General features: G+C 43.8%; 1 long non-coding RNA gene across 1 annotated transcript; it reads left to right on the top strand.

Moving 5' to 3' along the window:
• The first annotated feature begins 532 nt into the window (after positions 1-532).
• On the top strand, positions 533-25776 carry Gm29684 (predicted gene, 29684). The gene is made up of 4 exons (NR_131146.1): positions 533-643; positions 1309-1353; positions 18157-18262; positions 24057-25776. It is a non-coding gene; the product is annotated as a predicted gene, 29684 (long non-coding RNA).
• The last annotated feature ends 799 nt before the right edge of the window (positions 25777-26575 follow it).

Here is a 26575-nt window from a genome sequence, read left to right as displayed (position 1 = left end):
GTGAGACTCATATTCGAGTTTTTAAAGATTAGTTTAAATGTAGATTATTTTTTTTATCAGAATCTCCCAATTTTAAAAATGTTTGTAAGTACTTAAAATCTCTCTGTCTCTGTCTCTGTCTCTCTGTCTCTCTGTCTCTCTGTCTCTCTCTCTCTCTCTCTCACACACACACACACACACAGAGTAAATAAATGTTAAAAAAAATATTGAAACAGAACAACACAAAGGCCTCTGATTGTATCACTTCCCAGCTGTTCTAGAAGAATCTCTGGCACAGATATTGTCTTTATTTTAAAACCCGTATTCTGTTCATCTCCGGTCTCTCTGGTACTTCTCTTTTTTAAAGCTCTGGATTATAATAACATCAGTTATCCTGATTCCTGAGGTTTGGTATCCTGTCAAGTCTGTGCCCTCGATCCCAGTTCTCGAGTTCTGGCCTAAGGGGTTAACCCTGTAGCAGGAAACCAGTCCACCCTCCCTGCCGCCTCTCCCAGCTGCCAGAGGGGCAGCAGTCACTCCCCCTAGAGCAGGTGGGTGCTTGCGGAACGCAGACCAGCTTCTATAGCCAAAGGGAACAGTATCTACCAGGGGATACTGTTAAGAAACCAATCTACCAAGGGAGGAAGAACACATTCCAAAGACGGTCAGGAATTATTTCTAGAATATTTATTTTCTTAAGTTCTTGGCACTTCCGCCTCCTCTTCTTTGCTAAGGAAATGCACAGGCTGCTTTCCAGGGGATGTCTGTCAGTAGCAGCCCTCCCAGTTCACAGACAGCCTTTCCTCTTTGTTCTGCCGCAAAAGGCACAGGGAAGCCATTCAAAGGAGCTCTGCCTCAGAGGAGAAGCTGGTTTCCCTGAAGTATCTCTGCTCTGGGGCTTCGGAGTATGACCCAATCAAAATTAACCAACTCATCCTAATATAAGGCAGAAGCTGATGGGGCAGTCTACTTTTCAGTCTCAAAATCTACGGCCTTTTTGGTGTACCCATTTCACTGACCTGCCTTGTGGGGACTTTCTGATGGCACAAGCCAACGGCTGTGAATGTACCCATGCTGATACTTTGAATGTTAGAGATTTTGTTCACCATGGATTTTAGAAACTAAGTTTTACTTAAATGATTTACATTAAAATATTATTTGATTCCTGAATTGATTTGGCACCCCAGGCTGTATCTCCTTTGTCTCTTTGTCTCACTCTACCGGCCCTACAGCAAGAAACTACTGAGAGGCCAGCCTGTGCAAGCTGGCCACAGTGCTCCCAGCTGCCTGCCTTCTCTGACTCTTGTGCTCACTGTTCTGTTCCCCCAGGTCTTCCAGGAAGCCTGACTGATCAGAATGGCCCAGAGAGAACAGGTGAGTACCCAAGTGGGTACAGGGACAAGACACCCTTGCTTGCTTTTTTGCCAGAGGGGTCAATGATGCTACAGTAGACTGGCTCTTGCCCTACTGCTTTGAGTGAATTAGCATAACGAAGCTCTTTTCTGGGAAGGGGACTCTTCAGGACCTAACTTCCATGGATCCCCCCTCATCAGCCTTTAGGGAAACAGAAGGAACATTTTGATCAAGGTTTTTCTTAGAAAAGCCCTCCGTGGACCTGTTATGGGAAATGAAGCTGGTTTTGTTTTCTTTGATTAATCACAGTGCCCTGTTTCCAAAAGCAAATGTGGCCTTGCGTCCTCCTAGGCACAGGCTGTGCTGTGAAGGAGAGGGCTTGAAGCTGTCCCCAGGACCCACGCAGCCTTGTTTTCTTCATCCTGTACGCTCTGCGGAGTTCAGGTTACTCCCTTTTTTCCTTTGTGATTTCTGCCCAGTAGAACCAGATCTTTAAAGATTTCTTTACAGTTCCTTGAAAGCTGGAGTGGAGAAGCCAGCTGTGAATTATATAACAGCAAGGTCATTTTTTAAAGCAACAGTGGCTTCCTATATAGGCAAGGGGTATTTCCCAGCCAGTTTCTAAGTATAAAGAAAAGCCTATGAATTTTGTGAAGAAAAATCAAGGAGATTCTATCTACGGTCCCACCCCTACTGTCCTCTCTCACTACTTTGGTCAGGAAAAGATAATTCCTAAGATGATGGTGGGGGGGGGTGGTTGGGGGGGCGTGTATGGGGAGGGCGGGATGGGGATGGGGAGTGTGGGTGCAAGTGGTTATGACAAGATGACCAAAACAACTACTAAAGCAACCAAAAGCCTCCCAAAGCCTTTTTGAAGAAAGACGGGGGTGGGGGTGGGGATTTTGTTCTCTTTCTTCAGGTGGACAGAGAGCCATTATTCTTGTTCAAAGTCACAATAAAAGCAGAGAAGAGGGGGAGAAAGCTGTCTAAAGTATATCTTTGTTTTCACTTAAGAGTCAGGGAGCTTTATAAATAGCCAGCCTGGCTTTTTCTTTCAGGGGAGCCCCACGCTTCAATTTAAGCTCTGCAGAAGCCTCAGCTGCTTTCCTTTCTTTGTCTGTAGACTAAACATCCCTCCGAAGTGCAGCCCCCTCTCTGGCATCACCCAGGGGCCCTGCTCCTTGACTCTAGATAGTGATTTTTCAATGAAGGGCAATTTTGCCTTCTAAGAGGACATTCTGCAACATCTGGTGTGTGTGTGTGTGTGTGTGTGTGTGTCTGTCTGTCTGTCTGTCTGTCTGTCTGTGTCCTGTCTCCAAAAGCAAACATGGATTGTCAGAAGGAGCATAGCTTATGCAGTGAAGGACAGTGCTTGAAGCACAGTCCCCAGTATCCTCTCAGCCCTGTCATCAGAGACCTGCTCTTCAGCCTGCACCTTCCAGGTAGTTCAGGTTAGTCTTTTTTTCTTTGTGTTTTTCTGCCAGTAGGAACATGCTGCCAGCATGTTAGTAGAAGTAGACTAGGGATGCTTACATATGACCCCCAACACACAAATGGATTGTTGAAAATGCATGTAGTGCTGACCCTGAGAAACCTCGGTCCACACCATGCCAGGAAATCGAGTGGAAACTCTCAGCTTTGAGGATTGCTAAGAATCAGGCTGCCTTGCAGCAGGCTTGGCCTCTCTCCAACGGCTGCTGTGAGAGAGTCAAAGCTGCTGTAGGAAATGCCCTCTGGCTGTGGTCAAGGGTCCCCCGTGGAGTTGACTATGGGGACACACAGCAAGCACATCGTCTGGACCTGGTGTTTTATAATTTATAGTCACAGGGCGCCTGTCTCCATTTAGCAGCAAGCCACCTGGCAACTGTCCTGCCAGGGAGGAAGCAGTTATGCAGAGGCCTACAGCCCCAGTCAGCTGACAGCCCGTGGTATATGGAGATGGGAGTGCTCAGAGGCACCTGGAAATAGACCCGACATAGATGGCTGAGCACGAGGTACCCCTTCAGACCCATCCGTCAGCAGCAGGCCCTGCCAGAGGATGGCCTATTGAACATTTCCAGGAATAGCACCAGGAGCCTGTCAACTGCTTTCTTGGAAATACACTCAATAAGGATGGCTGTCCTCCAGCCGGCAGAGCAGAAAGCCTGGCCTGGACCAGAAATGGCAGCTCCTGGAGGCAGCCTTCCTTAGGACCTTGAGAATGGGGCATCTGTTCTTTTGGGCTGCTTGTGGAACTTCCATCAGTTGCTGGAGTCACTCAGGGTGGAAAGGGACGTTGAGATGGCCTGCAGAGGCTCCAGGTCCAGCTTCCTTCAGACAGCTTGGTGCCCTTCACACGCATAAAAATATCAACAGGCAGGAAGGTGACAGGTTAGATGACAAGCTCTTGTCAGCAGTGAGAATTCACATCGCCTGGCAGTGAACACCTACACACCTTCTCTTATAAATTTCACCCCTAAGGACACCCAAAGGAGCTCCAGAAAGGGGGTTCTTTCTTTAAAGCCCCCATCTTCCAGTCATTCTGAGAATATATCAAATATATAGCAAAAATGAAAGAAAAAGCTTACAATTTAATTGACTCACTCCTACTATATGCAAATCAACCTTTTCTTTCAGGGAGGCCTGATGTGTCTGTTGGCATTTGGCTAACCTGGAACCTCCCTTGACCTTTGGTTCAGGAAGGGCACATGTGGTGTGGTTGGACTCAAAGAGCTCCTACAGACCCAGGCATGGGTGTCCTGCATGAACAAGAGACCCCAAACTCTCTGGAACATTCAGGAAATATTGTTCAATCCTATTTTTTTTTCAATCCTATCTTTTGAATTGTGAGAGAATTATAAAGTTTATCATAGAGCATTTTATCTTGAAGGGCTACAAGAAAACATTTGATGCCTACACAGAGCCACCATGAGCTGGGGATCACAGTGCCAGATACTGAAATTAGACTTGTTTTAGATAAACAAGAAATTGCTTTTTGACGCATGTCCCAAATATTTGCCATTTAGTCCAAACTCAGATGAACTGGGCATTGTTTGTTTTGTTAAATCTGGCCATCCATTTGGGGAGGAAGAGTGGGCTACTTATTAAGTTATGATGGGAAACATAAAGAAAAAAAGTTAATAGAAAAACATTTCAGGCAATCAAGGAGGAAGGAGAAGGGTATTGAGAGAGAGGGAAAAAGAGAGAGAGACTGGAAAGAAGCAGAGACAGGCAGAGTGAGAGAAATAGAGCACTGAGGAGAGAGAGATGGGGAGGAGAGTCTCTGTGGAGGATATGAAGGATCTGGGAAATGATGTCTGCACAGGGTGCCATCTCCCTGGGATGTGCTCATGGGTTGGCTAGCCCCTGCTCCTGCATCTTCTGATGTACTTGTCTGGCAAAACTCACAGTGGCTGCCAGAGAGACATGAGTCTCCAAGCTGCAACTGCACCATTTATATCCATATTACCACAGATTGGGTTGTTCAAGATACTGACCTCCTGAAATGGAGTCCTACAAATCAGACCAGGCCTGAATGGCACCCCCGAACCCAATAAAAAGTGAGTTCCCCTACCACACGGAGACTCATAAGCAGAGCCTCTCTCTGTCTGAGCTGGTCTCTGTTTTACCCATAAGGAAAGGGACTTTGAGTGGCAGTTCCCTTCTTAGCCCTGATCTGTATTTCTCTACTAAAGCCTGCCTATTCTTAAATCACTGGAGTCGTTTCTACGGTGGCCCCATTTAAGAGTTCCCAGATATTTGTCTGAGTCATCTGCTGGGTGGAGCTTCTCAAAGGACATCTTGCTCCTGTCTGCAAGCATAACAGAGTATCCTTAATAGGCTTAGGAGTTAGTGCTTGCCCCTGGGACAGGTCTCAAGTAGGGCTGGTTATTGGTTGGGCATTCCCTCAGTCTCTCCTCCATTCCCCATGCCTGTATTACATGTAAACAGGATTCATTTTAGGTTGAAAATTTTGTGGGTGGGTTGATGTCCCTATCTCTCCAAAGGGGTTCCTGTCTGGCTACAGAAGGTGGCCTTTTCCGGTTCCATATCACCAATGTTGTGAGTCACAGCTAAAGTCACCCTACACTGCTTCTTGGGCATATCCCTCATCCCAGGTCTCTGTCTTGTCCTAGAGATGCCCTGCACCTCCTCACTCTGGTCAGTTGCAGATTTCCATTCATTTTCATGGCCATCTCTCCTGTCTTTCCCCACACCTGATCCTGAATCCCCCATTCCCCTCCCTATATCCCTCCCTCCTAGTTCACTCCCTCCATCTTCATCTTATGACTATTTTATACAGATACCCACAGCCAAACAGTGGACAGAGCTTGGGGACTCTTATGGAAGAATAACAAGGATTGCAGACTCTGAAGGGGATAGGAATTCCACAGGAAGACCAACCTGGACCCTTGGGGCTGTCAGAGTCTGAGCCATCAACCAAAGAACATAAACAGGCTGGACCTAGGTAGGCCTCCCCACACATATATACCAGGTGTGCAGCTTGGTCTTCATGTGAGTCCAAACAACTGGAGAGGGTGCTATCCCAAAATCTGTTGCCTATACATAGGTTATGTTCTATTAGCTGGGCTGCCTTTTCTGGCTTCAGTGAGAGAGGAAGTGCCTAGCCTTGCAGAGACTTGAAGTGCCAGGGTAAGGGGATAACCCAGGGCATAACCATCTGCTCAGAGAAGAAGGGGAGGAGGGAGGAGGGAGGAGGGAAGGATTGTGGGAGGCTGTGGAGGGGCAGTGAGTAGGATGTAAAGTGAATAAGTAAAAAAAAAAAAAAATTAAATAAAAAAAATCCAGATAAAAGCCAGTGTGATCTTTAAATTCCTCTTGCCAAATAATACTCTTTGACAGGGTGAGACCAAATATTTTAGACCCAATCCAATAGCAGAACAAGGCACCCCTCTCCACTCCCCCCCCCCCATTCCCACATGGTGTGGTCATTAGTAGCTCTTCGGTTTTCAAAGGATTGGAATCGGAACAGTAAAATGGACTCCGTTGCCACAATCTCGTGGAAACGTTCTTGTTGTTGACGATGGTTCAGAATCACTTTGCTAGCTGCTTTGGCTTCAGGGCTGTCATCTTGAGGAGCAGAAGCCCTGGCATCCAACAGCAGAGGCTTCTTGAGTTGCGAGCGCCCTTCTCTTTTACCCACAGATGGAGGTCAGGGTGGCCTAACCCCGAGGAAGGCTTGGCAGCTTTCTGAGGGTGGAGATGAGAACTGGGCCTTCTGACAAAAAAACGCCTGTGCAGGCTGGGCCTGCCAGCTGCTGTGTCCTGGGAAGAGGCTGCTTTTGCTTAACCCCTGCCATCTGGGTGGCAAATGTCCTCCTCCCAGGTCCCTGAGGACTCACCTTTAAAGGAGATTGCAGGACCTTCAGTCTCTCTCTCTCTCTCTCTCTCTCTCTCTCTCTCTCTCTCTCTCTGTCTGTCTCTCCCTCCCTCCCTCCTCTCTTTCTCCCTCCTTCCTTTCCCCTCCTCCTCCCTCCCTTTCTCTCCCTCCCTCCCCATCCCATGCTCCCCCACATGTGTGTGTGTGTGTGTGTGTGTGTGTGTGTGTGTGTGAGAGAGAGAGAGAGAGAGAGAGAGAGAGAGAGAGAGAGAGAGGAGAGAGAGTCTACACTTTCACTAAGTATAATTTCTCTCGTACCATCCACTCTTTTCTTTTGTTTAGAGACAGAATCTTTTCTGGTCTGGAACTGGACAAGAAGGCTAAGCGAGTTGGCTAACAAGCCTAGGGTAGTGCTTGTTTCTGCTCCCCAGCCCTGCGATTACAACTATTTGCCATCATGTCCAGCTCTTTAAAAAGTAGATTCTGACATCAAACTCTGGTCTCTTATGCTTGCAAGGCAAGCAATTTGTCATCTGAGCTGGCTGTTTAATCCCCACCTTTTCTTCCTTTGCTTCTTAGCCATGGGATGAATAGTTTGCTCTGCTATCCACACACCTCCAAGGCAAACCAGAAACCAGATCCGGGGCCTAACAGCCATGGGTCTCTCTGATAATGGGTTGAAACTATGAGCCATACCAAACCTCTTCATTTTATGAGTCATTTGTTACATCGACAGAACTATGTCATGTTAGACCAGGAAGCAGGCCCTTCCTCAAATCCCAGGGGAGAGCAGAAGAGACACTGTGGGAAGCCACATGTGCCATTGCAGGGTGGTGCTGGCTACCGTTGGCCATCATGCATACATAGGCAGTAAAGTTTTTTGCCAAGATGAGGTTTTGAGAATTAACCAATCGGATGAGAGAGAAGTTAACCAATCAGATGAGAGAGAAGTTACCAATCAGATGTAGGCATGCAAATGAGGTGGTAAGCATAACCCATGCATAGCACCAGTTCTGGGCTGGGGTCTCTTTGCTTCTGCAATCAAGCTCTCCCAATAAATGTGTGCAGAAGGATCCTGTTGCAGCATCGTTCTTGCTGGCGAGTCAGGGCGAGTGTAAGAAGACACATAAAACATTTCACTATGCAAACACCCTACTTCAGACACTGAGGACTCTCAGATCAGTTACATACAACACTATTAGGAAACAGCCAACATTTACTGAGAAACCCCTTAGCCCGGGCACAAACAGTTCCCCAATCAGTCTTTAACACTTCCTACAGAGGGTGGATAGTGTCACTATTTGCTAGCACTATTAAGAATTATAGCAACATTAGTATTATTAGAGATACTAACCGTCACATAATTTCAGGGACGCAGAGTAATGATTTAAGACATTAAGCCGTTGCCTGTTAAGTCAGTTGATAAGCGAATGTGACAGTTGAGATTCATTTCCAGCCTTCCTTGCCTCCAGACACCTTCTGTGCCCTTTGTGTCACAGTGCAGGTCCCAAAGCCCAGCGGCACTGCTCACCACGGACAGGGTCCTGGGAGAGTGACTTCACTCCCCTGTGTCTTTTCACCATGTGTAGAGAGTGGGTAGGAGCAGTGTCTCGATCAGAGTCGTATAGGATCAGTGAGTTTTTATTAGGGAGACTTATCATCATTACCAGTGTTATGATTTTACCTATGTCAAAGGAGCTGACTGGGCATGGCAGCTGTCAGCGTTGTCTGGAGGATACAGAGGACGAAGAGTCTTCCCTTCTCTTCATCCTTCCTATCCCTAGTAAGTCGTTATTTGGCTCTGAGGTAGACCCTCCAAGACGGTCACCTCTAGATCAGCAGGGCTGTATATGGAGCCCAGATCATGGGAGAATATGTTCTTCCTTTGTGTCCATCGAGGTTCCTCCCACTGAAATGTGTCCTACAATAATAATAACAACAACACCTACAGTTGATAGCATCTCCTAAGGAAGGCATCCTGGGTCAAGCTCTGCTCTGGTGCTTTCCATATTTTGGCTTATCTGATCCTCGAGCAATCTCAAGAGGTAGCTAATGCAATCATCCTTACAGACAGCTAAGGAACTCAGGCACAGGGGCGCAAATTTACTTGTTCAAGGGCCAAAGGTGGCTTTGCTGAAGTTCAGAACACAACAGTGTCACAACATGGGTTTGTGTAGAAGTTAGGTCCAGTTCTTCCTCCCAGGCCCAAGCTCCCAGAACTAAGACTCAGATTCAAAATATATTTACAGATATCTTGGCCATATAGCCAGATTCTATGATGACTAAGGCCATAACTAAAATAAACCAATTATTTTAACCTATATTCTGCACATTGCTTATTACCTGTGCTCTATCCCAAAATTCTCTCTGCCTCCCGGATCTCCCACCTCCTATTTCCTGCTTAAGCCATGGGCCATAGGCTTTTTAATTGACAGGTGATGCATCCATACAACATACAAGATATTCTCTCTTCATATTTGTATATTCTGCCTTCTAGCTGGATACTCTGTGTTCATTTCACAATCTCTGTGGTTTCTGTGTGGGTCATTGCCTGGGCAGTATTCGTATATACTTCCACTCATGACCAAGGTGCTAGTACCTCATTAAATGTATCAAGTACTTTCTGTGAAAGAATTATCCAGGAGACTGAATTTCTCCAAGCTTATTCTCTATGTCTGCTTATTGGTAATGAATACTAGTCTGGGTCTGTAGGTGAGATAAACATGGTGCAGTAACAGATACACCCCCAGAGTTAAGTGTTCTACCACAGTGAAGATTTCATCCAGTAGAAACCACAGGGAACTTCCTTCCAGGTACCCAGGGGTCCTGGATGTTTCCACCTTGTGCCTCATCACCACGTTTCCATGGCTACAGTCAAATGAGATGAGCAAAGTGGAGAGGATGCTCCTACTAACTTCCCTGGCCTACGTTATATACACCTTCAATTTCCTCAGTCCACTGACCAGCAGAGTGGTGAGACCCCAACCAAAGCAGGTAAGAAAATGAGGGAACAAATCATAGCCCCAGGTTAAAAAGCAAATGTTAGAAACGTTGTTAACCCAGTGAAAGACCCCCTTTCTGGTTAATTATGGCTATTTATCTATTTGATCAAGGCATGGTTAATCTATCTTCATTCAGGAAATATTTTCCTAATGTTTCTGCTCCCACAGGCATCCTCCTCCCCGCCCCGCCCCCCCCCCAACCCGGGGATATTAGTGACTAAAACAGGAAAACACCACCACTTCATGGAGTGGCATTCTGTTAACAAGTAGGGAAGAAGTATAATTACCATAGAAAGAAACAAGGACAAGATGGATTGTGAGCTGATAGGTAAAATGGTAGAAAATAAAACAGTGAAAGGGAATCAGTATGTATGTGAGTCTGTGTGTGTAACTGTATGTTTGCATCTGTGTGAGTGAATATGTGAATGTGTAAATGTGAGTGCAAACGGTTGTGAGTGTGAATAAAAGGAGTATTACTGTGTAAATGTGTCAAGGTGTAGTGTTTGTGCAAGCATGTGGAAGTGTGTATTACTGTGGTATGTGCACAAGTGTGTAAGACTGTATAAGTGTGTATAAGTATGTCTGATATGCATATAAAAGTATGTATATATAATATTTGTATAAGAGTGTGTAAGCCTGTAAAAGTATGTATGTCTGTGCATGTATGTGTGTGTTACTCTGTGTACTCATGAGTGTAAAAATGTATAAGTATGCGTGAATGTGTGCATGCATGTTTATTGTATAAGTTTGTGTATGTTTGTAAGAGTATGTGAATGTGTAACAAGTGTATTTGTATGTGCGTGTAATATTCAAGTGTATGTGTGTAAGTGTCAATGTGAATGTGTATAGAACTGCATAAGTATTTGTGTGTGAGTATATGTATGTAAATGCATGTTTATGTGTGTGTTGGTACATGTATCTAAATGTGTGTGAATGTGTAAGCAACTGTAAGTCTGTGTGTGTGTGTGTGAGTTGTGTGTGAATTGTGTGTGTATATGAGTTGTGTGTGTATGTATGAGTATGTGTGTGTGTGTGTGTGTGTGTGTGTGTGTGTGTGTGTGTGTGAAGCAGTTTTAAACAGGATGGCTAGAGCAGGCCTTTCTGGGAAAGTATTATTGAATAAAGGCCCAAAGAATACAAAGAACACAGCAGAGCTGGGAAAAACACCATCTGTGAGGAGTGTGGAGGTCCTGGGGCAGCATAGCATCTCCCATATTGAGGACATTAGAGAGACTTCAGAGCAAGGTAGTCAGGGCCACAGTTGGGAGGATGATGGGGCCCTGTAAGAACCTCTGCCTTCCCATCCTAGTCTCACTCTTAGGAGACTGGAAACCTGAAGTTCTAGAAGGATCCGGGGTCTGCAGTCTACATGCCTATGTGTCCTCCAAAGTCACATGTCGACACCTATCCTAGTCTGCCAGTATATATCTGACTGAGTCCTCATCAACTTGTCTTCACTAAATATTCATTGAATGTGGTAAGTCCTTTGGGACATGATAGCTCAAAGAGTAGAGCCATTCTGAGCAGAAGCAGTGCCATAGAAGAAATCCCAGAGAGGTTGGTGAGACGGTTCAGTGGCTGAGAGTACTTACTGTTCTCGTAGAGGACCTGAGTTCAGCATCCACATCAGACATCTAGTACCCCAGATACCCCTGACCTCCTGGGGTATAGACACAACTCAAAATAAGAAAAATAAATCTTTAAAAAAGGGGGGGGGGAGAAACAGAGGAAGGAAGGAAGAAAAGAAGGAAGGGAGGAAGGGAGGAAGGAAGGAAGGAAGGAAGGAAGGAAGGGAGGGAGGGAGGGAGGGAGGGAGGGAGGGAGGGTGGGTTCCAGAGAGCACATTGGCCCTTCTACCAGGTGAGGATGAAGAGGGAACAACCATCTATGGCTAGAAAGAGAGCAGTCTCCAGACATAGGTTCTTCCTTGACCTTGGCCTTTCCAGCCTTCAGACCTGTGAGTGTTTGGTGTTTAACCCACCAAGGGAGGGAGTTCTGTTACAGAGGGAGAGAGACATCAGGTGACACTGACTCGGGGACCCCATTACTCTGGGATACAAGCTCCATCTTTTCAATGAGATTCTCTTGTCTTAGATGCTGGGTCTCAACCCCAGGGCCTTGCACGTGCTAAGCAAGTGCCATGCCTCTCAGGTCCTCCTCCAGTTCCTGCTTCATCTTAGGCCTTCCGCCTTCCCTAGAAGAACCTGCTCTAATTCCTGTGCATCCTAGCTACATAATTTGCAAGGCCGAAAGCAAAACCACAGGCTTGGCATTTGAGCTGTCCTTGCTCAAAACTCAGAGCAGAAATGAGCATTTACTAAACTGTAAAGACTGTCGTTGCAAAATATTTTACTATTAAAAGTTAATAAGAATAAAATATTAGATCACTACAAATATTTTGAATGGAAAAGAAATAGTCTGAGGTCATAATTTTGTGTAATAAGCAATACTTTTACATTGTTGTGTTGATGTGAGAGGTCATATGATGTTTTTTGGGCTTGTTTTCTTGCTTATTCATTCAAATGGTCGTTTGTGCTTTTAGCAAATGAATTTTCAAGTGATGTTATTGAAAACAATGCCAATTGCTTTTGGCAAAGGGAAAATCACGTACTTTGAGATACATTTAACTTTGATAATAAAATCCAACGCAGTTGTTGCTGGAACAGGTATTATGATCACATAGGTTGATGATGTTGGTGTTGATTTTTGGAAAATTATTTGAAATATGACTTTTAGTAAATCTAGAGGTGATGACACTGATGAAACTATGTTCTGAAAGATTTATTTCCTCTTACAATTCAACTTCAAATATTTTGGTATGAATTAGCAGGTTTTCTGATAGATTCTAAGACCTGTGTGACTTGGAGGGGGGGGTCTTTGTAGTTTTCATACAACTTCGGGTGTCTTTTTATATACTCAGTGGCCATATCTTCAGGCATAAGGAAAATCAACTTGTAGGTGATTTTAGTTGATAACTTCAAGTTCCTTTGAAACACTACATTGAGTTATTTTCGTTTTGTCAAACAGAACTACCTTCACATTTGAATTCTATTTCTAAGCCGGTAGAAATATGGTTTGTATTGTGCCACAGTTTTCAAAACCAGAGGTTCTCAACAGTTGAAAATAGCTGAGGTAATCTCACGACGCAGCTCTGACTATTCGTAGACTTATGATCCTCCTGCCTCAGCTCAGCGAGTCCTGGGGTTATTATTACAACACCCCTAATGTCCATTACTGGAATGTTCTTCTGTGCACTCTTAAAGTTGTTTAATAATTTATTAAACAACTTTCTACCTGAGCATCAGCTATCACTGCCCTAGTGTTGACTGGAGAGGTAGCATTTGTCCAGACGCCAAAGGGAAAGTCGTGGGATGTTCTGACAAGCTGTGTCCACCACATGCCTCAGGCTGCTCTGGGAGAATCTCCTCCTCTCTCCCACAGCTGTTGCCGCTGACCCTGCAACTGCTCCTCTCGCTGCTACACATCACCTCAGCCCCATGCCTCCCCTTGTCAATCTTTCAGGTCCCCAGTGCTGGGGCTTACATGTGGGTACTAAGTCATGAGTCAGCTATCACTCACTGGCCACTGGTATACTTACAAGCTGAGCTTGCTTGTGGATGGTAGCTTTCCATTGCTATAAAAGGATGTCTGTGGTGGTTAATTTATCAAGAGAGGAGATTTGGAGTTTCTTCCTCATGGCTGGTTGCCACCATTACTTTGGACCAGACAGCAGGTAATAGTGGAACCATGTGCCAGGAGTAAATATATTCTAGCATATGTATCCACAGAACAGCGTTTATTACAGTCAAAGTAAGTTAATGTAACCAACCTCTCATTGTATGTGTATGTGACAAGAATCCATTAGACTGCTCTCTTAACAGATTTCTAGGGTAGACTCCAATATCATCCACTACAGTCTCCACATTGGCTCACCGGGCTCATTCACCCCCAAACAGGGCTCATTCACCCCATAACAGTGCAGTGTCATACAGATTGGCCAGTCTCTCCTCATCCTCCTATTCCCCTGTTCCCCTGCCTCACTATCTTTGTTTTCTCCCTTGCCTGTTTTGTAATAAAGTTTTATTGAAACATCATTGTTCGCTTGTTGCATACTGTCTGTCTGGGGCTGCTGTGTGTCACAGCAGTAGGGCTGAACAGCGCAATGAGGAATGTTTGGCTCACAACACTTGCTGTGTGGGACTTTACATAACAGGTTCACTGACATCTCTACTAGACTATAAACCCCACAAAGGCGGGGATCACATCTGTCTAGTCCACACTTGTGTTCTCTTCTCCAGGCCTAGTGCCTACAAGGCATGTAGAGTGTGCTCAGTCAAGCTTTGTTGAAGAAAAACAAAAAAGGAACATTAAGTGTGGTAACCACACTAATATTTTTGAAGTAATTTATTTTCTTAAAAGAGTCACATAAACCTTCTGTTTGACTACACTTTAAAATGTCTGTATAAGAAGGATGCTATCTACTGCGAAACTGACTCTAGGAAAGTGGCAGGAGTTTGTCTTTTGGCTTCACAAGTCCTCTGGCACATTGCCCCTGCACCAGTCTGAAGAGTGGGCATTGAACACATAAAATCACACCACTCAATATTTACTGAGCAGACTGGGGCCAGGGGTAAGAACAAGGTAACAATGGTTCCACCATGACTAGCCCATCAGCACAAACAGGGATGGAAAGCCACAGGGAAACAGACTCAGGGCCTGTAACGTTTGCTAGTACAGATCCAGAACTATCTGAGAAAAGGTATCAAGTGCAAGGGAATGGTCCTGGAGGGAGTGCTGTGGGTGTTCAGAGCCTGGACATACTCTTCGTGGCTATAGAGGGAGAAAAAGACTTCAGCCCAGACCCTGTCTGGACTCAAGTCCAAGATGAGGCTTGGAAAGCTTGTGTTCTGTAAAAGGGGTGTTATCAGCCCTGCTTTACAGAATTTTTATTATGGAGAGCTGATAAGACCTGAAGAATGGATTAAGAGGCTAGCAAAGGATTAGGAGGAATTAAAGAATAACAATGGTGTGATCCAAGGCACAAATACTTAACACTTGGGAAAGAACGGATTTGGGAGAGATTACGAATCATCTGTAGACCATGGTGTTAGGAACTCTCCAATTTGGAAAAGTGTGATAGCGGGACACTTGAACAGGCTGGGTGGGGCTGGGCCTGGTTTTCAGCACAAAAATGCATACGTTCAGAAAGGTAGGCAAGAAAATCATTCCAACCAGTAACATAGTCAGGTCTTATGGTGAACTGGAACCCTATTCTGGTCACCTGAATAGGGACCAGACTTGGGTTTCCGTCATATTGGATGCATTCCTTGTGGGATAGCTGGTGCAGTGGGACCAACAGCAACACCTGAGGCAGAGTGGTAAGGCCACCATCTCTAGATGTTGCTGAGCATCCAGTAGGTTTCATAGCTGGTCTGGTGAAGTCACTGAGAGATGGGGTTTTCAGGGAGCTAGGCATGAAACTAAACATGAAGACTTCAGGCTGAGGAAGCCTTGGGAAGATCTTATACATTCCATGTGAGTTTATTTGTTATATGAGATCAACAATCTGCAAGGATTTTTAAGGCAAAGAAGCCAGAGATTATTTATGACCAATTTTCTCAACAAGCTCTGGAAAGCCAATTCACAGAATCACTGATGTTATTTTTTTATTGCTGTCTTTTATGGGGACTTTACTCATTTCTTAGAGGAACAACTGTAGAGGAACAATTGGCATGAAAGAGGGTTGCTTGTGGTGAGGTTGGTGTTTCTTGCCTGCCTTGAGAGTTCTATTGCTGAGGAAAACAAACAACATCCCAACCCTCCATGACGCGACTCTTTCCAGAACCTTCCATGGACATCACATGTTGTAGATTTGCAGGGGCCTGGAGCTTGCAACACATATTCCAGGGATGAGTTGATACAGCTCAGTTGTGGAATCCTCTTTGTGTAAGAGAGAGAGAGGGAGAGAGGGAGAGAGGGAGAGAGAGAGAGGGAGAGAGGGAGAGAGGGAGAGAGGGAGAGAGAGAGAGGGAGAGGGAGAGGGAGAGGGAGAGGGAGAGGGAAAGAGAGAGAGAGAGAGAGAGAGAGAGAGAGAGAGAGAGAGAGAGAGAGAGATCTTGTTGTGCTTTTTGTTTTCTTGGGTTTTTTGTTGTTGTTGTTGTTTTTTAAGCTGATACTTAGAAACATCTTCTGATGGAGCAGAAGGCTAAGGGACTCACTGATACTGCTCTTCAAGTCTCTGCTGAGGACAAACAGGACATCTCTCTGCTGCTCTACCCAAGAGAGAACGTTTATATATTTCTTTATTTAACCATTAAAGAAGTGCCTCAACACTCAATGAGTCTCTTTCTTATATGTATTTAAATTAAAAGTAATGAAGTTGACTTTAGTAAATGAGAGAGGTATCCCATATCCTGTTCTCTGACAGTTTTCACATATGACATAAAGTGCATTTTAAAAAATGATTTAGTTTTACTTTATATGCAATGGTGCTTTGCCTACGTGTATGTCTGTGTGAGTGAGTGCATCAGATCCTCTGAATCTGGAGCTACAGACAGTTGTGAGCTGCCATGTGGGTGCTGAGAATTGAACCCAGGTCCTCTGGGAGAGCAGTCAATGCTCTCAACTACTTACTCATCTCTCTAGCCTCTGTAATGGTCTTCTGACAACCCTGGGCTCCCATGCAGACCCACTGGATTGGAATGCTGACTCCAGCTCCTGGCATCTGTGTGATCTGGCAAGCTTCCTATATTTTATAGGCTTCCATTTTCTCATCTGAGAGATGAAGATAATAATAGTATCTATTTAAAGATTAAATGAGAACATCTCCGGAGTGGCTAGCTCAGTGCCTGGCATCCACTGCGCCAGCTGTAACTGTTAGGATTATTTATTACTGAAATCAGGGAGCTGGAGGTTTGAGAGATGGCACAGCAGCTAGGAGCACATGCTGCTCTCAAAGACCTGCATTTGACTCCTAGCACCCACGTGGTGGCTCACGACCATCTGTAACTCCAATTTTAGGTGATCTAATGGCCTCTTCTGACCTCCTTGGGCACTGCATGCATGTTGCATGCTTACATTCATATAGGCAAAACACTCAAACACATAAAGTTAAAACAATCTAAAATGAGGGAGTTTGGGGATGCTATTTGGGTGGGAGATCCTAGTGTTGTGGCGAAGCCCCTCCTTTGCACTGTGAAGAAGTTTCTGGAGACAGTTGGGATGTTTACTCAGCAATGTGAATAGACTTAACTTGACTCAAAGGTGGTTTAAAATGCTAAGCTGTATGTCCTGCATATATTATAAGATGAGTTAATAGATTAAAATTGAAGTTATTTTTAAAGGAAAAAGAAATCTCTAAGAGATTTCTATTCTCCATGAAGTTCAGCCTTGCTAAGACTTTTGTGAATTGCTTTGGGGTGTCATCATTTAGACTGTAAATGAAGGTCCTTCAAGGTCCACGTGTAAACAGTTGGGTTGTCAGTCTGTGGTACCAGTGGGAGGGGGCAGACAGGTTTGGAAGAGAGGCCGGGTGGAAGGAAGGAGGTAAGCCACTGGGTAGGGAGTGTGTCCTTTAAGGGGATTTTGAGACCCTGCCTTTCCCTTCCTCTCATTCCTTACCCACCCTGGAGTGAGTACCTCCTCCAGCCTGTGGTCGTGTAATGATGCGCTCCTGCACAGTGATAGGATGAGGCAAGCCCCCCGAATGCTCTGAAACGAAGATCCAAACTAAACCTTTCTTCCTTGTAAATTGTTTGACTCGGGCATTTTCTTATGACAGTAGAAAGCTGACTAGCTGCTGGGTGAAGCCGCTCAGATGACTGTTATGCTAATGTCCTGTTTACAGGTGTAGTAGAATATTATTAATAGTGTCAGGAATAGGCTATCTCTCGTAACATAGGACTCAAATTCCACTAGTCATTGGTTGGTCGTTTCTTCATTTTCCGTTCCCTCTTTACCCCTGTACTTTTGTTTTGTTGGTTTGTTTGTTTATTTTTGTTGTTGTTTTTTTGTTTTGTTTTTGTTTTTGTTTTTGTTTTTTTTTTTTTGAGACAGGGTTTCTCTGTATAGCATTGGCTGTCCTGGAACTCACTCTGTAGACCAGGCTGGCCTCGAACTCAGAAATCTGTCTTCCATGTACTAGGATTAAAGGTATGTGTTACCACTGCCCAGCTTACCCCTGTATTTCTTGTAGGCAGGAAAAATTGTTAGTTGAAGGTTTTGTGGCTGGGTTGGTACCCCCATCCCTCCATCAGAAGTCTTCCCTGGCTACCCATGTTCAATATCCCCTATTGCTAAGAGTCTTAGCTAGGTTCACCCTCATAGATTCTTGTGAGTTTCTATTGTCCTAAGGGTCTAGCTTGTCTCCGGGATAACCCCCATTCCTGTTCTTTCTCCTACATCCTCCCCATACTTGATCCCTCTTACCCTTCTCTACCCCCTTTCCCATCCAGTTCCCTCCCTCTGTTCATCCCAGATGTCTGTTTTATTTCTCATTTTCAGTGAGATCCAAGCATCCTCCCTTGGACCTTCCTTGTTACTTAGCTTCTTTGGATCTGTGGATTGTACGATGGTTATCCTGTACCTTATGGCTAATGTCCACTTATAAGTAAGTACATATCACAATTGTCTTTCTGGGTCTGGATTGTCTCACTCAGGATGATATTATCAAGTTCCATCCATTTGCCTGCAAGTTTCATGATGTCATTGTTTTTAAAACTGAGTAATATTCCATTGTGTAAATGTTCCATATTTTCTTTATCCATTCTTCAGTGGAGGGATATCTAGGTTGTTTCCAGATTCTGGCTATGAAAAATAAAGTTGTTGTGAACATAGTTGAGCAAGTGTCCTTGTGGTATGGTGGATCATCTTTCGGGTATATGCTCAAGAGTGGTATAGCTGGGTCTTGAGGTAAAACTAGTCCATGTTTCTGAGAAACCACCAAATTGATTTCCAAAGCAGAGACACACAGCCAAACATTATGCTGAGCTCAGGGAATCTTGTGGAAGAGGACAAAGAAGGATCTAAAGAGTCAGAGAGGTCAAGGGCACCACCAGAAAACCTACAGAATCAACTACCTTGGGCCCACAGGGGCTCACAGAAACTGAACCACCAAGCAGAGAGCACACATGGGACAGACCTTGTCCCCTTATACATATGAACAGCTTGGTCCTCATGTGGGACCTCAAACAGCAGGAGTAGGGGCTGTCTGTGACTCTGTTGCCTGGCTTTGGATCCCTTTCCCCTAACTGGATGGCCTTGTCTAACTTCAGTAGAAGAAGATGCTCTCAGTACCACTACAACTTGATATACCAAGACAGGCTGCTATCCATGGGAGGCCTCCACTTCTCTGAGGAGAAAAGAGCATAGGGGGAGGGGAGGTGAAAGGAGAGGAGGAAGTGGAAGCTCTATCCAGGATATAAAGTAAATAAATTAATTAAGGAAGAAAAAGAATTTTCCAAAGCAAGATACAGCTTAATAAAAATAATTTTAGTATATACATATATTAAATACATGTATGCCCTTATATATTTATATATAAATTTTATATATAATAGTATATAAAATTATATATATAATGTGTCAACAGGGGAGGGAAGGAAAGGATTTGCAGGAGGAGAGGAGAATGGGGAAGGGAGGGAGGACTCAGGGATAGAGGAGGCCTGTTGACCTTTGCTTTCTGTTGATACAGTTGCTGGTGCCTCTAGATGAAAACTGACCCAGCTCTGTCCACCTTTTCCTTCTAGAGTTATAGCACATGCCAGGAATGGCAACTGAGAACTTGAGTTCCAAGGATAAGACTGAATTCTCTAAGTATGTTTTTTTTTTCCCATTTAATGACTTTTCTTCTCATGCCCTTCCTCTTCTCTGAGCCCACTCTTTATCACAAAAAGAAAGTGCTTCTTCAGTGGTGGCCAAAGAAATTTCCATTAAAAATAGGAACATCTTTTCTCATGGCTGCCTCCAATTTGCTGGTCCTTGAATGTGTTCCTGGAGAGAAACCGAAGGCCTAAGATGAGCCTCACTCAAGCCTGCCCCTTTGTGTGAAAGGGCTTCTAACACTGGGTATGTCCCACATTCCTTACATTGCCCTGGATCCCCTCAAGGATAGGAGAGGGCCCTGGCATTCAGAGAATCTAATACCACAAATCTGATGTATCCTCAGGGAGATCAGAACTGGGAAAAAACATGATCAGAATGGGTTGCCAATAAGCCATCTTTTCAGCAATCCATTGAAAAAGTGTGCTTCATCTACTAGTGAAACTGAGAAAACATGGACATCAAAATAAATAGTGATGGCTTGGGTTAGGGATGCACCTTACTTGAAGAGTGTTTACCTATCACACACAAATCTCCATGTTCTAGGCCCACTACCACATAAATTGGGTGTGGTGGTGCATGTCTATAATCCTAGCATTTGGGAAGCAGAGGTAGGAGGATCAGTTGTTCAAAATCATCTTTAGCTATGTAGTGAGTTGAAGGAAAGCCTGGGATACACAAGACTGTCTCAAAAAAATTTAAATAAATAAAGAGATAACAACAGAAGCACAATATAACCCACTGAATATAAAGCAGGAAGTCATGAGTCCACATAGCTAAATGACTAAGTAGAAATTCACATAAAAAGATATTTATATACTTTAAACTACCTCCCCCATATACTTAGTATTTACAAAAAAACAACCACAACTCTAACAGATGCATCCTTCTGCAAGAGATTAAAAGAGCATGGCCAGCTGAACTCATGGTTCATCTGACAGGATGCAGCAAGAGGACCCCAGCATGATCCTGGTGCCATGCCCTGCTGACAATGAATGACCTGACTGTAGTTATATGAAACACAGAAAGTCTCAAATGGAGGATCATTTTACAACATAAATGACCTTCAAAGGAGTCAGGATCATAAAAGACAAAGAAAGACCTAGAAAATTTGAAAATGAGAGAGGAAAAAGACAGAAAACCAATCATAAACAATGTCATTACAGATTCTTTTAACTATGAAGAATGGACATTATCGGGACAACTGGTATACCTCATATGGGGTCCAAAGTGTAGACAGTGGAGATATATGCAGGATGGCACACTCATCTGTAGGACTCACACAATGAAATGTTCAGGGGTGACTGGATGTCATAGCAGCAACTTCATATCTAATAATTTAAGAAAAAATTCTGTTGGCTGAGCTTTCTGTTTTTTAATAAGGAAGGAAGGTAGGGATAGAGGGAGAGGAGGAAGGAAGGATGGAATAAAAGGAATAGAAAGAAGGCACTATCACAATGAGCTTCATTCAGATGGTCCTAGCTTCAAGCCTTGGGTTCTTCTTGAACTTGAGGAGCCTCTTTAAAGATTCCTGTAGGAATATGTATCCAGTTACTTTTACATTACTGTGAAGAAACATCTTTGGCAGTAACTTACGGGGAGAGGTTTACTCTGGTACATAGGAAGTGCAGTCCATCATGGCAGAGAAGACATAGAAATTGAGGTGGCTATGTCTGTTTTGGTGGTACAGGTTTTATACCTGTTGGTCAGCCAGGAAGCAGAGAGCTTGAATCAGAAACAGTATTTTCAAGACTACCCTAAGTGTAATTAGACGTTTACACAGTTTCCCAATAGTTCAAATCTTAGTATGATCTGAGTGGAAACTGGTGGGAGCAGAAGGGAAAAGAAGAGGAGAGGGGAGATGAAGAAGTGTGAGCATCACATAAATGTTTGTATTTAATCTGACTACTAGAGTAGAAGGATCCATGATCCTTGATAGGAAATATAAGTGTGTGCACATACTCCTGTGTATAGAAATGGTAATCACATCATATGTACACTTTATAACCTTATCTACTTAATATTTTCTGAACATTCCCCCCCCCCTTTAGAAACAGGGTCTCATTGTGTAGTCCTAAGTGGCTTAGAACTATGTAGAACTTGTCTATGTAGACCAAACTGGCCTTGAACTAACAAAGACCCACCTGTCTCTGCCACCCACATGTTGGAATTACTAAAGGATGTGGTACCATACCCGGTGACACAGTATTCCAAAGGTTAGTTAATAAATAGCCATTGGTTGTGAATCACACTAATTTATTTAACCACCCCCAGCCATGGTTTGGTTTAACATTCCTGTTATGCCATCTAGCCTTTAGAAATTGGCATATATTAGCTTCACTATGAAAGCAAAAATGGAAAACCATGTAAGATAATTTCCAGTACACCTTTTACCGTTTCCACTTGCCCTTGGACAGATTGGGCTAAGCAGAGGACGTTTTGGGAAATAGTAAATATCGTCTTCTTGAACTGATGAACTAAATTCTTTTCTTTTCTTCCTTTCTTCCTTTCTTCCTATTTGTTCGACGGTAGATGACTCTACTGGAGACTGAAATTAGGGCATCATGCATGCAAGAAAAAGACTCTACACTGACCTGTGGCCCCAGCCCTCAATTTCACTGAGTTCAAATCCCAATTCTCTTCTCAGAAATCTAGGACCTGGTACCTAATATCTCAATGCCTCGGTTTCCCCTCATATAAGATGGTGTGCCCATTCACAGAGTCACTGAAAGCCTGACAAGTTGTAAAGAGCTCATACAAGGCGAGTGTTCATCAGTGTTGGCCATTGTTAGCATTATGAAAAAATATAAGAGGCAGCTTTTGAGGTCCAAAGAAAAAGACAGGAAGTAGGTCAGCCCCATCCCTGGGATGGGAAAGTTCCCTCTCCTGGTGACAGAAGTGATATTGATGGAAAAAACATTTTGTAAGGTCTGGAGTTGACGTATACTCTTTATGACATTTTAATCTCTGAGTAATAGATTCCATCGCCTACGGAGCCAGGCCATTTCCATTTATTGACTTTTCCTCTTCTCTCTCAGACATGGAGTCTACCTCCTGTTGACTCCATTCTCCCTCCAGCCACCAGGAACTGTTTCTGGACAATGCTCACCACCATGCCAGCCAGGTCTAAAACAGGCAAGGGGTCCTGAAGGCCCACCAAGGCACCCCATATTCCTTAAAAGGATGCTGAGGAGGCCTTAATCCCCCTTCTATCCTTACATTTTCTCCCAGTGATATGCCCCAGTGATATGCTGGGTATGACTTTGAGATTGATGTGTTGGTGGCAATACTTTATAATACTATTCAAGGCACGATGCTGTGATTATGAGCATAACCTGGTGTTTCAGAGCATGGGACCCCCTGACATGTTCACAGACTGCATTGTGTATGTTTAGGTGGTATTTTACTTAATTGAGCTGGGGAAAGGAACTTGAGTAGAAGAACAGGGCACGAACAATGTCTTAGTTTAAGTGATATTGATGGAAAAAAAACATTTTGCAAGGTCTGGAGCTGACGTATACTCTTTATGACATTTTAATCTCTGAGTAATAGATTCTGAGTAGTAGTTATTGCTTCGATGAGACACCACAAGCAAAGCAAGTTAGAGAGGAAAGGATGTATTTGGCTTACACTTCCACATCCATAAGCCATAAGTGAAGGAAGTCGGGATAGGAACTCAAACAGGGCAGCCACCTAGCATATAGAAGCCATAGAGGAGTGCTGCTTACTGGTTTGCTCAGCCTGCTATCTTATAAAACCTAGGACCACCAACCAAGGGATGGCCCCAGACACAACAGACTGGGCCCTCCCCCATTAATCACTTATTAAGAAAATGCCCTACAGGCTTGTTGACAGCCTAATGTTGTAGCAGCATTTTCTTCATTGAGATTCCTCCCTCTCAAATGACTTCAGCTTGTGTCAAGTTGACAAGAAACTATCCACCACAGGCGCCTATGACACACACTTGCTGGGAATCTCACAGTATGACTCAAGGCAAGCTGAGTGAGGGTGTGGGCAGCCCTCCTTCAGAATAAGGATAATTATTCCCCTGGTCCCAGTAGACCCCATTATGAAATTCCAACTGATCTCACTCTTCTCTCACATCGTGGTTCTTTGTATTTCTCTGCTCTGAACCCCTTCTGTTCATTTTTCAGACCTATGGTTGAGCATGGCAGAACAACACAGAAAAGAAGAGAGGGTCTCCATCCAAGGATGCAGTTGTAGATGAGGGGGCGGGCACCACACTCATGGCCATTTTTTTTTTTAACCTCCAGCTGAGAGCATTGATTGGACCATTAGCCAAGGAGCTGTGGGATTTCACAGGGTCTGCCCACCCTGGTTCAGGCCTGGTTTAGTCACCATAAGCTTCACATGGCAGAGAAAAATAAACTCACCTCGAAGTTTGATTCAGTCCTGGGAAAACTGCCGCCAGCACACCTTTGGTGTCAAGGTCGCTCCTTATCTTATCAGTAAAAATCCCCTAAAACTGCTACGGGAACTTCGGCTCCCTGTCCTCATAACCTGGAGGTGTAGCTTTCTTCATGCTTTGAGAATAAAGATAAAATGAATTATTAATTTTCCAGGGCAGCAGCGGGTGATGCTTGGTCAAGGAGTGAGGAAGACGAGCAGTCAAACTTCTATACATACGGCAGGGAAAAGTCATAGAAGCAGGCGGACTGGAGGAAGCCAGAGGTGGGGAGTTTCCAGAACGGCTCTCGGAAGGAGCAGTGGCCTTTGTATAGTGAACCTCCAGCTCCAACTTCTTCCTGGATTCACAGCCAGAGAAGTCATGCCGTGTGGAAGCCTGCTGGTTTCTAGAACTCCATAGAACATCTACCTCTGTCTGGGTGATTTCTGGTAATCAGCAAAGCCTGGAAATTTTGAATCATCTCCATCAGAAACAGACAAGCTATCTTCTTTTCAGTACGGGGGACCAAACTAAGAACCCTGTACAAGCTAGACAAATAATCTCTCGATGCAGCACACCCTCAGATCCCTGCCCCACAACTGTCTTTTCTCCCTGCTAGTAAAACTTTCCAATCAAAATCATTTTCCCACAATTAAAAAATTATAACTTAATACATATACATGGAAAAATAAGAAATCAAGATTAACTTGTAATTATTAAAACAGAATAAGGCACCAGCCAGCCTTATTTCTGTCTGAGCTGGTTCCCTTTTTCTAGAAACCATTTCTGTAAATTATAAAGTTTTAAATTCCATAATGGTTACCTTCTCATTGATTTAAAAAATGCTGTACAAACTTTTGTAGTTTACTATATTTATTCTCTACACACTGGCCTACTATTAAAGTGACTCTCACTCACTCTTTCCTCTGAGGCCCCCTACTTCCCAGGATCTATCATTAGCTTCAATGGGGGGCTTTTATAATTTAAAACCTACCATGGCGTTTCTATTAATCTTCCTATGTAATATCTTCTGAAACAAGATTTTGATAACTTATCAATGAAAATTCAATATTGAGTTGGGAGAGCAGGGTGAGATGCATGTGCTGCCACAAACCTATAATCCCATGGCTCGTGAGGCCGAGGCTGCAGAATGAGGGCTAGAAGCCATACTAGGTTACATAACACGTTCCAGGGTGGCCTCGGTTACAGAGTGAGACTCTCTCAAAAAACAAGTCAAACAAAATATACACACAAAGAAGAAAAACAAACAAACAAACAAACAAACAACACACACACACCAAGTTGTAACCTGTAATTTAGATATGAAGGTCACAATGAAATGGCTAGAAAGAGATTTTTGGTTTTTTGTGGTTTTTTTTCCAGTAATAATACAATCTCAGGGGTCACAGTATGAGCGAGCAAATGTCCTGTAACAAAATTATCTTCATGTGTAGGCATCCACTAAAGGAAGTTTTGAACTTTCTCTGATTGGTCTGACAGGCATGCAAATAGCGATTCTGTAGTCTCTGAAATATTTTGCATTATAGCTGAATATGAAAGAAAAAATGATTAATTTACTCCTTAAAATTTTTTATTGTATTTATTTATTGGTGGGGGCATGCCAAGGTGCACACTCCAAGGTCAAAGGACAGCTTATAAGAATTGGTTCTCTCCTTTGACCCTGTGGGTCCTGGAGATTAAACTCAGGTCATTTGGATTGCATGCCAAGTGTCTTTATCCACTAAGCCATCTCACCAGTCCAAGAGTAATTAGTGATCAAATATTATGAACTTATACTAAGTTACCATTATATTATGAAGTTTATAGATTTCCTATTATTGTTGTTATTATATACATATGTGTGTATATAATGTGTGTAATAAAATGTCAAATGTAAATGTATGTATTATGTACAGTATACTTTGGGAATGATCATGTGAAAGATATTTAAGTTTCCAAAAGCACACATTTTCCCAAGGATACTTTTCAGCCACGTTCATGAGCCATCTTTGCCACTCAGTTGCGAGAATCTCAGAGAGCTTAGCCACCGCCCTGCTGACTGCTACCGCTCTGCCTCTGCCTGGCAGGTGGACACGCTCCTTGGGGTATCTTCAATGAAACTGTTCCCCACAGGTCCAGGTGTTTGAATATCTGATTCCCAGTTGGTGGAGCTATTTGGATAAGTTTAGGGTGTTTGGCTTTGCTGGAGGAAGTGTGTCACGAGAGAGGAGGGCTTGGGGTAGGGGTTGAGGTTTCAAAAGCCATGTGTCATTCACAGGTCAATAATTACACAGGTCAATAATTACATTCACAGGTTAATAATTACAGATTAACTTGTAATTATTAAAACAGAATAAGGCACCAGCCAGCCTTATTTCTGCCTCGTGCCTGTGGTTCAAGATGTGAGCCCTTAGCTTCAGTTCTGGATGCCGTATTTGCAGCTTACAGCCACATAAGGCTCACACCATGACAGACTCTTTCCCCTCTGGAACATGAGCTAAATAAATCTTTTCTTCCATAAGTTGCGCACTCATCATGCCTTATTACAAGAATAGGAAAGAAACTAACCCCTCTACTTCCCGAGGCCCTTCCTGTACACATATCTCCTCTCTGAGACATTATTAATAGTCTTACTGCCTCCCTAGATCCTGGAGGAGAAATGTAGTCTCCCCTTTCTTGAGTCCTACAAACGCA

Source organism: Mus musculus, chromosome 10 (assembly GCF_000001635.26).
Source record: "Mus musculus strain C57BL/6J chromosome 10, GRCm38.p6 C57BL/6J".
Taxonomy (NCBI): Eukaryota; Metazoa; Chordata; class Mammalia; order Rodentia; family Muridae; genus Mus; species Mus musculus.
This window is presented reverse-complemented; position numbering and strand designations above follow the sequence as displayed.